Source organism: Lathyrus oleraceus, chromosome 6, assembly GCF_024323335.1.
Source record: "Lathyrus oleraceus cultivar Zhongwan6 chromosome 6, CAAS_Psat_ZW6_1.0, whole genome shotgun sequence".
In the NCBI taxonomy this organism is placed as follows: domain Eukaryota; kingdom Viridiplantae; phylum Streptophyta; class Magnoliopsida; order Fabales; family Fabaceae; genus Lathyrus; species Lathyrus oleraceus.
Genome location: NC_066584.1, coordinates 463,698,893 through 463,716,164, shown reverse-complemented (window position 1 = coordinate 463,716,164; position 17,272 = coordinate 463,698,893). Strand labels below are relative to the sequence as shown.

General features: G+C 33.2%; 3 non-coding genes across 3 annotated transcripts; 2 read left to right on the top strand and 1 right to left on the bottom strand.

Moving 5' to 3' along the window:
• Positions 1-5,923: 5,923 nt before the first annotated feature.
• Positions 5,924-5,995, top strand: TRNAP-UGG (transfer RNA proline (anticodon UGG)). The gene has a single exon. It is a non-coding gene; the product is annotated as a tRNA-Pro (tRNA).
• A 1,001-nt stretch (positions 5,996-6,996) lies between these two features.
• On the top strand, positions 6,997-7,068 carry TRNAP-AGG (transfer RNA proline (anticodon AGG)). Its single transcript has one exon. It is a non-coding gene; the product is annotated as a tRNA-Pro (tRNA).
• Positions 7,069-9,018: 1,950 nt separating this feature from the next.
• On the bottom strand, positions 9,019-9,090 carry TRNAP-UGG (transfer RNA proline (anticodon UGG)). Its single transcript has one exon. It is a non-coding gene; the product is annotated as a tRNA-Pro (tRNA).
• Positions 9,091-17,272: the final 8,182 nt, after the last annotated feature.

Here is a 17,272-nt window from a genome sequence, read left to right as displayed (position 1 = left end):
TAGTGTGCGAATCTAGAGTATGCCTAGCTGTATAAACAAACTACTCGAAGATTACTTCAAAAAGGAACTAGAGACTATGTTACAATGCGTATTTAAATTGATATCCAATTTTGGATGCTTTAGGTGTTGGGACAACAACGATTTCGTTAACAAAGTTCCAATGTCCTTAACCTCAGTCTGTTCTCCTTTGAAATCAATATACTTTCTTAGTTCAATGTCAATCATAAGTTTTTTCAACAAAAAAAGTTGGCTAAAAAATGGGTAAGCATAGAAGACAAACAAAAATCACACACATAAATGACTCGTAAACACATGTAGATGACTCAAACCAATAACAATTAAATTGTAGAAAGTATAAAGTCATAAACTAGAAATCAGAGAAATCCTAATCCTAGAAAACAATAAATCTAAACAAGAAAACGGGAAATTCCTCCCCCATACTTTAATTCTACATTGTCCTCAATGTCAAAGAAAATAAGTAAGATAAAAAATATTTGTATCTCATTATGTTAGTTTTAGATCATTTAGTTCATGACATTCCAATCTCGACAAAAATCACATTTACTGTTTCCTAACCAATTGTTTAGTGTAGCATGTAAAAATTTAACTCTATTAGTTATTGTACTACCAAAGTGTCTAACCTTATCTTTCAAGGCACAAACAATCTTCTCTTTCACCTTATCCAAAATATTACTCTCATCATATTTCAGGAAATCTGGATATCTTGCACCCCTCCTCTTGAAATGTATTATAGATTCATCATATAACTCTTTCGTGGAAGAATTTATTATACCATTCCATGCATCCATTATCTTTTCCAACACCACACTAGGTTTGACTATTTTTCCATCTTCACCCTTAATTTGTTTGATGCCAACTAGGGGTGTTTGCGGTGCGGTTTTGGCGATAAAAATCATCTGATCCGCAAAATAAAAAAGCATGTGGTTCAGTTTGGTTCAGTTGGCTTTTAGAAATAAAATCAAACCAAACCAAACCAATGCGGTTTAGGTTGGTTCGGTTTTTTATAATATTTTTATTGAGTCATACATACACCTATAGAGAATAACATAACTTTGTATTTATTCATTCAGACATTACTAAATAACATAAAAACTCATCATATTTAGACAAAAACGTTTCATTCAATATATAAAAAATCAGATTAGACAAAAGTGGAATCAAAACATATATAAATAGTAGCATAAAATAATATCAAAGACATTATAATAAAACATAAAAAACATATGAGATGAGAGATTAGAGAAGATGAAAAAAGAACATAAGAGATGCGAGATTGAGAAGAAAGGTGCGATAAAAACGTAATTGGAAGAGAAAACAGTAACATAAAAGATGAAAAAGAAAGAACACAAAAGAGGACTTATTAGAGTAGAATATGTGAGACCTACATGGAAAAAAAGATGAGAAGAATGTGCGATACTATTATGAGAGATTTAAGAATGTTGAAATTGAAACCCTAAGTGTGAGTAAGAGAAGATCGTTTGTAATTGTAAGGTTAAGACATACTAGGTTTGAGGTTTGGGTTGGATGTGGGATAAGTGAAGTTTGGGTTGTAAAATAATGCGGTTTGGTTTGGTTTAGTTCGGTTTGAAAAATACAAACCGCAATCCAAACCAAACCGTGCGGTTTTGTTAAAAAATGACCCAAACAAATCCGAATCAAATGCGTTTTTTTGTGATTTCGGTTTGCTTTGGTTTGGTTTGCAGTTTTCTATTGGGTTTGTTTGGTTTTGAGCACCCCTAGTGCCAACCGCATATTTTAGTTGGCATCTCACATTTTTTGTTATGTGATACTTATAAAGTAATGCATACAATGTAGGAAACATCGTTGCAACCAAACTTGTCAGTGCGGTGTCGCGATCAGTAACAATTATATTTGGCATGTTTTCTTGATCCTTCAACATAGTCTTGAACATTTCCAAAGCCCATGTAACATTGTCCTTTTTTTTGGATTCCAAAAAATAAAAACTGACTGGAAAGGCATCTCCGTAGAAGTATCACCAATAATTTCCAATAGTGGAAGCATATGCTTGTTTATTTTGTATGTTGAATCAATTATGAACACAGTGAGAAATATGTTGAACAAGTTAATGGAATCAGGATGAGTCCAAAATATATCTCGAATAATGACTTTATCCTCACAAACTCTGTACTTAGAAACATAGTGGTCATCTTCCAAAAGCTTAAACAATTGTTACAATTCAAATCTTTGACCTCTTACCGCATTTTGAGGTCTTTTTCATTTCAAAGTTGCAAGTATGATTTTTTGTGCCACCATGTTTAATGCCATGTTTAAAACAAATTTATTCTTCTCCAGAATAAGATGACATATATGGGATGACCGACTAGCTTGTCACCCAAGACATGATTATGTATACTAGAAACCACATTAAATTTACATGTATCATTTTCCTTACGGTATCCGCATAATTTAAACAAACACTCACATTTTCTCGATTCGGTGTCATCACGTTTCAACTTTCTAATCAGTGGTTGGTACATACCACTTCTCTCGCATCTCATTGTTATAAATGCTTGTCTTTTATCATAATCATTGTCAGACCTTCTAATTACAACACCAAACCCCAATTTTCTAGTCTCCATGCGGACCCATTGTAGCATATGTTCACGAACAATAAACTTTTATTTATTTGTAAATTATTCAATAATATCTTCCTCGATAATAATCGGTCTAACACATTGTTTAACATCACTCTTCACTTCATCTGGTTTATCATCATCCTTTACATCGTCTGGTTTAACATTCATCCTCACATTAGCTTTGAGAAACATATATGTGTGCACCATATCTAATACAAATCATAACAGAAAAATAGATTACAAACTCAAATTATCAATCAAATTCATAGATGGATCTTCAGAACACATGAAACTTAGTCCGAAGATGCATATCTGGATTCAACATTCTTTTTTCAGCTCAAAAATCAGATTAATGCAAGAAATTAGGGATGAAATAAATGAACTTTACCTTAAATTACATCTTCTTTTGCTCCATTTGATGTGATAAAATACAAGAATGATGTTTTGGTATTGAAAAGTTAATCGAGATTGAAAGAATTTTTTTAAGGGTTTTAAGAGTGAAGCTTCCTTTAATCATGAGGAAGAAGAACATTGAAGGTAGTATTTTATTTATTTTTCCGATTGACATTTCCGATTATGCATCTCCGAAAACATTACTAGGTCGTTATATAAACCAACTCGATGAATAAAAACATCATAAATGAGTACATGAAATTTTATGGAGACGCGCCTTCGAATACATCCCGTAAAATATACGGAGATGCATCTTCATAATAGATTTTGGCAACAATGAGGTGACCGGTTGAAATACAAGAATTAATGTAGTATAAGGTTCGTTCAATGATGCATCTCTAAACTTCAATAAAGATATTTTTGGATGTTTAGAGGTGTATGTTCACCCATAAAATAAAATGAGTATTTCCTAACATTATTCTAAATCAGACTCAAGTCTTCTAAAACTGCTTATCACCTTAAAAAAAATTAAAAAAATAATATTTTTGATTGAAGAAAATTTATTTATAGATTAATTTTCTGTTTAGGAATCAAGTTATCATAATTTTTTTAATGATTAAAAGTTGTATCTATTTTTATCGATGTCTCGAGCTACTTTTAAGGACTAGAGTGGATTTTCAATCTTCTTCTTTTTCTTTCTAAACACGATAGATGTTTTTGTGCTACTAAAATACTAGTAAGTATAAAGTATAATAAAAAAATAATACAAAATTCTAGCTTACAGTGTCTCTTTGTGGACACGGATAAATGCATATTCAAAGCGGTGTTTTCAATCGTTACATCAGGTTATTCATCTTCTCCATAACTTCATCTTTTCACAGACATCTTCTATTGCCGTCAATTTCTATGTCTTTCTTGAAAACCCAATGGAATCTACTATAGTAACATGTTTTATTCAAATACTTTGAATGCACTCTAACTGTTTGTTAAAATGTTTCTTCCAACTGTTTCTATATATTCTAATATTCTGCTGTATTTTCTGGTTACTTCTAGGAAACGGGATTGTACAAATGTGATTTTTGGTGTAGGGCACTGAATTTACTTTCTAAATGTGTAAAATGTTCGGAGTCACACATGAGATAGTAATATGGTCTGAATAATTGTTATAGCTTATAAATGCTGAGCATTCTCTAACCCTACCAGATGAGAGTAATGTAGGACTTCCAAAATATAAATGCTCAAAATAGATTCTAATTCCTTAGGTGACCTTAGTTGTCAATTCTATATTACTATAGCAATTATCTAACCTGAACAATAATCCTAGTTCCAATTTACAATATTTATTTTTCTATAGTGAAGTGTTTCTGAATTCGATTCAGAAACACTTCACTATTTACAATATTTATTTTTCAAGACTATTGAATAATCATAAGAAACTTCAAGTAACGTTCCTCCTTCATGTGGATTTCGGGTATTCTGATTTTAAATCAAGCTTAGAAAAAGTGTCTCTCCCTCTACCTCAATTATAGGTTTTAGAATTTGTCTGGTTGGAATGAAGCAGATGATTCAGCCATAGTTGGTTGTTCCTCCAATCCATCAACAGATGTAATTCTTGAAATTAGCTCTGATCTCCCTCAATTTAGTCAGCAAATCATTCCACTTATAACAAAACCTTTGCCTTACTAGTTAATGAAAAATCCTGCTGAACCTCACAAATTTGACAACTTCATATTAACTCCCCTAAATGCCCCCTGGTACTGGTTTTGAGTCCAGCCCCTACTTCCTTACAATACTTGGGGGTTTCTTGAACTACTGAGCTTAATTCTCGGACCAGCTTGCCATCTATGAAGTTATGAGATGCTCTCATTATCAACCAAAACCCCTCACCTTCCTTCCATTGTTACTCCTCCACAAATGTAAATAACCCAACGTCCATCTGGCATTATATACATAGTGAAAGATATACAAACATGCATTCCAGTCTATGTGCCTCCACGTGCTCTCTGTTGAGTCACTTTACTCTTTTTTCTCATCACTTCCAAAAGACCAAAACAAAGGCCATATTCCCTTTTATCTTATAACTCAGCACCGGATAGTATTCTTGCTCCACCAATTCTACCATTACACCCCTCTCCCTGCATATTACTTGAGCTGCCTCTATCTGAGTTACTTCCTACACTCCTTTTCTGACCTTCAACCTGGTTGTTTCCTTAATATGTAGTTATCCTGAAGAAGGATAATCCGTTGACATTACCCCTATCTTTCCTGGTTTGCAGCATTCCTTTGAATAGAATTTGATTCCCTTTTTGAAATAATCTGCACCATTTACATCATCTCTTCTGCTAACCCTTCTTTCCTAGGTAGTTTTGTGTCTGCTCTGATTTTCTTCCTTCTGACCACTAAGGATAAACTCCTAATTGTAGGGCTTCCAACTGTTGAAATGTCACACATAGTCACAACAAGATGTTTGTAATTTTCCATTGTCTTCAATGAATTCAGCTTTTTACTGTAAGAAAAAAAAGATCTGATGGCATATTAAATTGAGGTTATTGCAGTTAATATATGAGTTTCCTTCCATTATCAAAACTAAAGGGAAAGGTTTAAAAAGGCAACTTCTTGGCTTTGATAGAAGGCCCAATTTCAGTGTATATAACAATAACACGAAAAATACGGTAACCACAATGGTTAAGGCCTAGACATTACCCCTGTCTGAGGAATTTCATTGTTTTTTTATTCAGTCTTGATCAGAATACACATTGAGATCCTATTTGGATATGGATCTTAGAAATAAATTTTGTCATCCACTTGTTTAGTGATGACAAATGTTGAAAATAAGAGGCATTGACTTCATACTTCACCCCTAAAACAATTGTCCCAGCTAACTTACTTACAAACTAAAACTTTTCATATGAGGGCATTTGGTCTAGTGGTATGATTCTCGCTTTGGGTGCGAGAGGTCCCGAGTTCGATTCTCGGAATGCCCCTTTTTAAAAAAAAATTATTTTGAAGGCATCGAAGGTTAACTCAATATGAATAAGCCAACAGATTTATTTTTATATTTGTTATAGATATGGAAACTGATAAGCTTGACTTGTTTTCTAGTGTATTCATTAAATAACTATTAGCTTTCAGGGACTGCATGTGAATGCCTTGAGAAGAATGCTGTAATACATGAATATCAGTAGCCATACTTATGTCCTAACATGGCAAACTCTTCCTTTTGCAATCACAAATTACTAATAATTTCTTTTAAAATAATGTAAAAAAAGTTGCACTGTTGTTTGAAATGTAGTGTTGGACAGTACTAAACCAACCCAAAATTACTGAGTGTAGCAGGAGCGAGGTACACGAGGATGATGCACTGGATTAGTCAAAATAACAGAGAAGAAAGGATCCCTAACAAAATAAAAATGAGATAGGATTAGGAATTAGCATTAAAGAGAGAGTTGGGTAGCAAACTGACACATATTGTAGATATCATGGTTAAACATTGACTTAGGTGGTTTGAACACTTGTAGATGAAATCTATAAATTCTATACAGAGGAGAATAGATCATATGCTTGGTGGCACAATTGCTAGTTGTAGAGAAATGCCATGAAAAATCACTAAAAATCTATTAAGAAATGCATAAAGGACTATATTTTTGCTATATCTATGATTTGCTATAAGTTATACCATTATGACGAATTTTGTTTCATATAGTCAACTTCACCTTATAAAAGTTGATTGTTGTATAATATTCTGACAATGCTAGATGGATTAGCCATTTTTTTCTTAATTTCAACAATGAACTTGTGTATAATAGTAATGGAAATGTAAAAGTGGCAATACAACTCTGACATAGTAAAATGTTGTTAATATGTGTATGCTACCAATGTAAAGAGGACATATGGTAAAAATAAGAAGTCTAAATTCAATTTTTGTCTAAAATAATTGCCTGAACTAACTAATTTAGGCATTCACTAACAAAACCTCTTCATACAAGGGCATTTGGTCTAGTGGTATGATTCTCGCTTAGGGTGCGAGAGGTCCCGAGTTCAATTCTCGGAATGCCCCTTTTTGAAGGTTTGGATTTCAGTTCACTACACATGTGATACAAGCAATATAGTAGGTTTAGTCTATTAGATATTTTCACATTGATGCAATTGATTCCGTCCGATGCATATGTGACATGCTACTTGATGATGTATCTGTTAGGATATAGAATAGCGAATAATTAAAGCAGTTAAGAGTAGTTGAGATTGTTTTGTGATTATTTTTATAAATAGAATAATACAATGATCATTATTGAATATTAAAATCATTTGTAAATACAGTAGCAACTCTATTGTGATGGCAAAAACCCCTTGAGGAGAGAGTATTCTCTTTTGTGAAGGGGAAGCCCTTGACTAGAGATTTTCTCTTTTGTAAAAGTGTTCTTTCTTTGAAATCCAATTCTTATGGTCCTAACAACTGGTTCGACCTGCCGGATCTTCGAGGAGTGCCAGTGTTGTCATTGTCGGAAATGGAGATACCACAAAGGCTGAATTGGCTAACTTTTAACGGGAAAGATCCCATTGGGGGGCTTGCAAGGGCTGAAAAGATTTTTGAGGTGCAAGAAACTCAAAAACTCGATCATTTGCAATGGGATTTCATGAGCATGGAGGGAGAAGCCATGCGTTGGTTTTCTTGGTGTCAAGAGGACCCAAATTTAAACTCAGCGTCATTCTTTTCAAATCTGATTGAAATTCAGAGCAAGCTATAATAACCGTGTTGTGAAGCAACAAATGCAAAAGGAGAGAAAAAAACTGCATAAATGAAGTGGAGTAATTGGTGAAGATACTAGAGAAGAAACAAGAAATGGGTAATGATGGAGAGCGACCACAGTAACTCAAAGCTCGATAGCGCACACACCAGTAAAGAAGATGTCAAGATTGTGGGATGTATATCTTTTTGCAAGAGTGCCAATTTAACCAAAGTCGTTGGATCAAATAAAAGGAACAGGGAGCAGAATCATGAGAGGACCGGTCACACGGAATTTTCTGCTGAAGTCTTGTTATTGGGGCGTGGCTCTTCCACCGCTGCCAAAGCCGCCGAATACTGATAAATTTGCAGAAAAATCAGAATCATTAGCGATCACATGTGACCGTGGGAAGACGAAACAACATTAGCGATCACATGTGACCGTGGGAAGACGAAACAACATTAGCGATCACATGTGACCGTGGGAAGACGAAACAACATTAGCGATCACATGTGAAGATCAAATCTTTAAAGAGGGATTGCAAAGCTGCCAACAGAAGCAGTTTATGGAAAACCATAGAAGCTTGAATGGGTGTTTTGTGGGTGGCTGCGCAGAGACAATGGCAACGATTGAAGCTGATTTGGCAAGAGATATGACTTTTAAACTTGCCTATGCTGCAAAAACATGGGGCGGAAACACGAACGGAGGGGAACGTGATTGTCGATTGGTCAGGGGCTACATTGAACGGGGAAACCCTTGAGTATAGAATATTCTCTTTTGTGAAGGGGAAACCCTTGAGGAGTGATTCTCTCCTATTCTATTTGAATTCATAGTAGTATCTCTCTCACACATAGTAAAATATTGGTTGAAGTTTAATAGAACACAAGTTCATGGAAATAGAGCAAAAACAATTATCAATGATTAAAGAAAGGACAGCTTACTAATTCCACCACTCTGGCAGAATAAAAAACACTCAAGTCAGCAATGTAGGAAAATAGGGCCATGGTTGGAGTTTATAGATCACTCTAACTTTCAGTTAGTTGGTTCATTGATCTAAGGGGTTAGCTACAAGGGAAAATATATGGTCATGAGAGTGTACTCTAAGTTCGCGTGAGCTTAAGTTTAATGATTGCTACTCCGATTATTCAAGTATCACAGCACTCATCACAAGGCATTCACATGCAGTCCCTGAAGCCCAAGGCATTCACATGCAGTCCCTGAAGCCTAATTATTATTTTAACAATAAGTCAAGCAAATAAGTCAAGCTTAGATTAAAAAAAGAAGGGGCATTCCGAGAATCGAACTCGGGACCTCTTGCACCCAAAGCAAGAATCATACCACTAGACCAAATGCCCTGATGTTGGAAAATTTAGTTTGTAAATGTCTTAACAGTATATTTAGTTTGTAAATATGTTACTTGAAACAGTAAATTTAGTTTGTAAATATGTTACTTGTAACAGTTGCTTTAGGGAAAACTTGAAGTTTATACCTCTTATTTTCACTCATGTCATCATTAAAAAATTTGATAACAATATTTCTATATAATAACCATATCCATTAGAATCTCATTATTTATTCTGATCAGAATTGAAGAAAAAAAAACTCATTAATATTGTGAGATATATGTCATAGGCAAAAATAAAACTATGCATTAGAAACCACTTTGATAAAGCAATGCAAGCTCAAAATTACGAACATTAATATTGCACTTGTATTCCTGTCTATGCTCTAATTTCCTTGGACAGAGGTAATGTCTAGTACCTAACCATTGTGTATACAATTTTTTCTGTGTTTTTCTTGTTACTGGTATACTAACTGAAATCGGGGATTCTGTCAAAGCCAAGAAGTTGTCTTTTTGAACCTATCTATTAATTTTAATACAGGAAGGAACCTCAGTTTGGCTGCAATAACGTCAAAGTTTTTTATGCCATTGGATCTCTTCATTTCTTACAGTAAAAAACTGAATTCATCAAAACAGTAAAGACTTACAACATATTGATGTGATTACGTTGTTATATATCTCAGACAATTTAGGATCTATTTTGAGCAGTTTTATTTTGGACGTGCTACATTGCTGTCAAGTTGTAAAAGGTCCAGAGAATGCTCAATACTTATAACCACTATTTAGACCATAGTAGTATTATATGTGTGACTCTCAACATTCGATACATTTAGAAACTGAATTCTTATATATTTACACTGCCCTACGCCAAAAACTGTATCTGTACAATACCACCTCTAGTATTCAGAGATGTCTCTCTATACAACTAAGATGAAAATGATGAGAAATTCTTATTATGTTAAAATTTAATTCGGAGATGCATCTCCGTATGTACAAAAGGTTGATTCGGAGATGCATCTCCATAATCCCCCTTAATTCATTAGCATATGAACTTTCCGGATATGCATCTCTAGAATATGCTTTGTTAGTTCAAAACATAAACAGAAACAATGGCAGAATGGAAAACCAACATAAATTAACATCAAAATAAACATTACATAAATTTAACTTTACATGTCATTAAAAACAGGTGGTTTAAGACGTTGTAACATTCTTATAATATCTTTGAATTGTCGTATCCACTTCAATTGGATCATTTGTTGAGTAACGGTAAAGGTACTCCACATAACCTTCAAATCATCATTTGTCTTTAGTTCAAGCATGGTGAACATTATCTTCCTTTTCTTATCAATCGAGGCTGAACGGTACTCGAGCTTGACAACTCTCCAATTTTTTGTATATCGCATGAGAGTATTCAATTTGATTCAGATCGATGACAACTATGTCCTCGCATATCTGAAATTGAAGTAGGGGTTTTCCGCCATTGAAATATACAAATTCAATATATGGATATATAGTCATTCTGCTTTGGGTAAAGAAAATGGAATGAGATACCTTATTTATAGAATTTGTAGAGAAATAAGGACCTTACAAACACGACCATATATGCAAGAAAGACTTCGAAGATACATATCTTGATCCGTCTTTTTTCCAAAAAAATAAAGGTTTATCCAGAGATACACGTTCGAATAGTCCCATGTTTTGTTTTTTAACTACATGGTGTGTCCGAAGATGCATCTTTGAATTCACCCAAAAATCATGCAGAACATAGCCAATTGATTATGCAGACCAAAATTTCAAAAGAAATATTTTTTCCAAAAAATACCACTCAATTATATTACATTATGCAGTGCGTTACATACAAAAAAACGTGTTATATTGTTAGATTACAACTAAAACGCATCAAAATATATGTCACTGCCTAAATCTATTGGTGGTTCATTCTTCAATCTTTCCTTATTTGCTTCTCTTTCAATGTCGTTCAACTTGGTGAACTCTTCCATCCTTTTTAAAAAATGATTCGACCAAGTTTCAACATCTTGCGTGAAATGTGTCGTCCACTCCAATGATGTCTTTGGTATAAGACATCCTGGTTTCAAATAAATCTGAATAAAATGTTATTTTTCTGATAGCCAATCAATACACATGATGCGTTCGAATGGTTTTTAAGGGGGATTACTCCTAAGCGAAAAGAATGTTTTCGAGAAATCATATCATGTTAAAGCAATACACACCCTATCATACGAACTTTCTATAAGGTGTCTTATTTCTGAGAAGCACATCCATTTTTCCAACGGAGTCGGACCCGTAAGACAATGAACTAGGACATTGAGAATTGCATCGTAATTTGCTTTGTTCCCATATAACTTTGTGTATGATTACCCATGCGTCGTCATCTCTTGTATAAGATCACGACATTAAAATTGATAATCGTGCTCTCTCTTATCGAGCAAACCTGAAACAGCTCGAAAACCAATGTTGTCATCACCTCCGACATCTACAATCTGCTCAATGTATTTGTGCATAAAAAGAGGTATCTCTTCAATATGTTTGATTTTTAGTAACAACGGTGGAGGAGATGGTTTGCTAATGCGAGCACCCTTGAAAACACTCCTTTTAGATTTTAGAGTCGGAGAATCCGAAAAGTGTGAGTCAACATGTTCAAAGTATGAAGGAGTTTGTATCGTGGAGTTGTCACTTTATGTCGGTTGGAACTTTTAAGGGCACCATTTGTTTTAACCAGTTCCTACGGTGGTTTTAAATCCATTATTTTTGGATAGGCAATCTTCCCCAATTGATCTTTGATGTGCAATTTCATTATGTCATCAGCTTTCATGAATCTCTCTTGGATCACTTCTCACTCGGTCATGATAGATATATTTGATTTATCATCCTTTATCACACCATCATCAAAACATAGTCTTTTCCAATAAATGCAAACTTCATCCATGTGTATTGGTTTTTTAAGCTTCATCTTTTTTGAAATTAAACTAGCATATGGAAGATTGTAAGTCTTCCTAAGTGTACATACACACTTTGAGCTATCTCAACCTGTTTTATCCGCTCGCTTGGCTTCGTGAAAAATGAAATTCAAAGTCGTCCGAGATATGTTTTCAACCAATTGTGAATAAAGGATGTTGTCTTTGAAGAGTTATTCTAATACAGTAATGCTCAGGCCAAAAGATGTTTGTATCTCATTATGTTGTTTTGGAGCATTTGGTCAGCGGCATCTCAAAAATTACCTTTACTGTATCCCAACCAATTATTTAGTCTAGTATGTGCAGATTCAACTGTATTAGTTGTTGTATTGCCAAAGTGTTGAATCTGGTTGGTCCATGCACAAACAATCTTCTCTTTTACCTGATCTAGAATAGTGTCCTCAACATATTTCAGCAAATCGGATATATCGCACACACACTTCTAAAATATAGAACAGAGTTGGCATATAATTCTTCCGTGGAAGAATTTATTATAGAATTCCATGAATGCAGATAAAGGTATCTTAAGATTTGAAACATTACTTAGTAAGTTAAGTTTCCACTCATCCTCGAATAGATTGGAGACAAGTTTTGAACCAATTATTCACTAGAACAAATGTGCATAACTCACACATGAAATCTTAGTATCTTTAACCGAATTATCAATATGACACATTAAATAGGACTTTGTGTCTCACATCCTTTTCATGAGAGTTTAAGACTTAAGTCATTGAACTCTACGAAGTGACACCATTTCATTCTCATATAAGTAGACTATATAAAAAATGCACCCATAATTATGCATTCTAGTAAATATATGATATATGTCTATTAAGAGTTAAATTTCATCCTACCATATTTATTCTTAGGGTCGAAGTACTCTTACCTATTGGGATCTATCTATTGTCAAGTATTTCAATCACTATAATATTTTACTTTCATCATTGAACTTAAATTAATGTTAATCAAATATAAGTTGAGTTTCCACTATCGATGATTAATTAGATATGGACTTATTCACACCCCTAATGATGTCTTCATTGTCTTCAATTATATTATAAGGCATCATATCCTTGGCAATCATTTCGTCAAAGAATTGCAAGATTTTCCAAACTTTAATAAACTTTGAATATTCAATCTTTCAGCTAGTCATGCATATGATTAATTATGTGTTCTTGTTAGTATTTACTAACTATCATCAAATCATGACACTACTTTTATCATATACAAAAAATATTTTATATTCTTGATAGTTTTGACAGACTAACACCAATACACTTTTGTCATTTATTTATTATATAAACAAATTTTTATGTCATTCTTCATTTTCAAATAAAATATTTAATAACATTTTTAATTTTAAGTTTTACTTCCATTTGAATATTTTCAATATACATTCTATACATTAAATATGCATCGCAACAACTATCATGATCATAAATATTTGTTAAGAATAACTTCTATTTCATTCAGGGAATTTTAACATGCAAATCATATACACGCATAAACTTAAATATAATCGTCATTATAATTCTCTTAAAATAAATATTGTCATTGTATAACCAACACATGCATCATAAATTACGTGTCTTAACTTCATGTTTAACAATGTCCTATAGTATATCTAAATAAGAGTCACATTAGAAAATAATTAACAATGAACCAAAATCATTAATATATTCTATAAGTTTTCTTCAACTTACAATAATCTATTTTCTTCGACTTACATTAAATTCTCGATATTTTTAACATTTTATTTACACAATTACACCATTTTATATTACCAATACATGTATCATAAATTCAAATTCATGATTTTTTTTAATCAAATCATTTCATTCACAAATAAATGCATTACTCTTAACCTTTTTATGATTACCCAATTTTTTTTCAATGCACTTAATATATTAACAACATTTCGGTATATATAATAATCAAAATAAATTACTTGCAAGTACGAGTAATATTTAACATTTGATTTGCATTCAAGTTTATACCATAAATCAAATGTATTCATAATTATTCCAATTCACATACTTGAATTAGAAATCATGCATATATAAATTTAATATCATAAATATTACTTTCAACATATTATAAATGGATTTAAAACATCATATATATATATATATATATATATATATATATATATATATATAAAAGAAAACATGAATGTTCATTTATTCATTGAAGTTGCGGCCACAAAAACAATCATAAAAAATTGTAAATCAAAATCACATAAATTCTAAAAATTATATGAATTACTTTTGTATTTTTCACCATCGTAGAAATTATTATTATCTCCTTTAAAATTGTAGTCATATACATGAATCACACATTCATATCAAACATATTGATCAATAATATTTTACATAATAAAACCATCTCATTTATTCTCGTGCACTTAAAAAATAAAAATAAAAATAACTTATATATAATTTTTTGTATTTAAAATATATCCAATTTCGTGTCACTTTATGCCTAACAAATGTCTCTTTTTATAAAGAAACTTATACTAATTTATGAGGAGAAACAATATTTCAAAGTTTCAAGATGTTAATTTATGAAGAGTTAGTATGTATTAACAACACTAAAAGATATGATCAAATATTTTGATGATTTGTGCGTCTGCCCACTATCTATGATGTCCCTTGTTCGACTCTTAAAAACATTAAAATGCTCCTACCAAGATTTTGAAATTAATGTTAGTCCGTGAGTCACTTTTAATGAAGATGGAAAGAGAGAGAATATAAAATAAGGGTCGTTGTTATTGAATGTGATTGTACAAACTTAATTATAAAATATGTATTTATATACAACTAATTAACTTGTATACTAAGTAAGTAACAAACCTTAAACTCGAATTAACTTTGGGCTTGGGCCACATAACTTGGATTATATCACAACACACCCCTTATAATCCAAGTTGTCAAAAATTTGCTAATCATAATCGATCTGAACTATTCCTAATTTCTTTTTCAGATTCAGGAATTTATCGATCTCCAATCCTTTGGTGAAAATGTCGGTCGACTGTGCTTCACTTGAGCAATTCCTTACTTCAAATTCACCTCGATTTACCTTCTCCCTAGAAGTGAAATCTAGCTTCGATTTGCTTACTACTTCCATGCAAAACTGGATTCTCTGCAAGATTAATGGATGACTTGTTGTCGATCTGCAACACCATAGGTTTATTCACTTCAACCTCAATCTCTTCCACCACATATCTGACCCAGATTGCTTGACACGTATCACATGATCCTGCTATATATTCAGCCTCACACGACGACAATGCCACCATAGGTTTCTTTCTCGAGCACCATGAGATTGGGGCACCAAATACCTGAAAGAAATAACCAATTGTGCTTCTTCGATCTTCCTTATCTCCATACCAATCAACATTTGAATAACAAGTAACCATAGATTTTGTACTTTCAGAAACTCGTCAAAATAGAATTCCATTGTTTATAGGATTTTTCTTGCAACTTTCATTTGTGACACCCTTGGTTCACTCATGTATTTGTTCACTAATATGACTGAGAAACCTATATCAGGTCGACTGTTGTACACATATCTTAGAGATCCGATATTTTTTTTGTACAAAGTTGCATCGACTTTGTCTTTCTCTCCATGTTTCTCCAACTTTAAATTTGGTTCGACAGGCGAAGATGCAGGAGTCGAATCATCCATAGTGAATCTTTATAGTATCTCTTTGACATAATTTCTTTGATGTAACACCATACTTTCCTTCGACATTTAAAATTCCATGCCTAGGAAATAAGATAAGTTTCCAAGATCTAACATTTCAAATTCCCTCATCATCAGCTCTTTGAACTTCGACGGGTTCTCCAAGCTATTTCCAGTTACTAGAAAGTCATTGACATATAAACAGACGATTGTTATATCGTGTCCTACAACCTAAACATAAACACCATACTCAGATTTGCATTTGATGAATCTCAATTCGAATAAGTATGAGTCAGTCTTCTTGTCTCATGCCCTAGGTCCTTGGTTGAGCCCATAGAGGGCTTTATGCAACTTATACACTCTCCTTGCTTCCTCCTGTATCACAAACCCAGAAGGTTGTGTGACATAGACTTCTTCGTCTAAGAAACCATTCAAAAATGTTGATTTCAAATCTAAGTGAAATGTCAACTAGCCTTGCTTACATGCCAAGGCTACCACCAATCGAGAAGTCTCCAATCTTGCGACAGGTGCATATACTGTAGTTGACTCCTGCTCTCTGAAGAAAACCTCGAGCTACCAATCTCGCCTTATGTCTTGATATCGACCCATCAACATTGTGCTTCAACTTGAACACCCACTTCACTTCGATAGCTTTTGTATATGCTGGAAATTCGACTAACTCCCATGTATTGTTTCTTTCGATTGCTTGTAACTCTTCAACCAAAGCTGACTTCCATTGTTTATCATTTAAGGCGTTTCTATAGTTGATTGGTTCAACACCTGTAAGTAAGGAAAAATGAACTAACTATTCATCTAGTGTGACTTCTTCATCATTAATCACTTCATAGTCTTAAAGTCTTGTTGGACAAATTCTAGTTCTTTGAGTTCTTTGAGGTCTTTGACTAGTACTAGTTATACCATCTTCAACTTCGATAGTGTCGGGCATGTCAACAACTCCTTTGGTTTCGACATCATTACTTGCTTTGTCGAAATCATAACTCATTAATGGCTTGTCAATTGCATCACTAGAATTCCAATCACATGCAGAGTTCCCATCAACCACAATATCTCGACTTATCATGATCTTCTCATTAATTGGATTGAACGTCCTGTATGTACCAGTTTTAAGATATCCTACCAGAATCATAAGTTCACTCTTGTCATCAAGCTTCCTTCTTTTAGCATCAGGAACATGTTTGTAACAAATAGAGCCAAACACCTTCATATGACTCACTGATGGTCATTTTCCACTCCAAACTTCTCTAGGAACCTCACTCTTCAGCTTCTTTGTAAGACACATATTCATAATCTAGGCAGTAGTGGTGACTGCTTCACCCCATAAGGATTTGGCAAGTTCTTCTACTTCAGCGTGCATCTCGTCGTGTCCAATATGGTCATGTTTCTTCTTTTTGTTATTCCATTATGTTGAGGCATGTAAGGAGCAGTTACCTCATGATCAATACCATATTTTACACAGAATTCTTCAAACATCTTTGATGTATATTCGCCACCTTCATCTGTTAGAACCTTGAT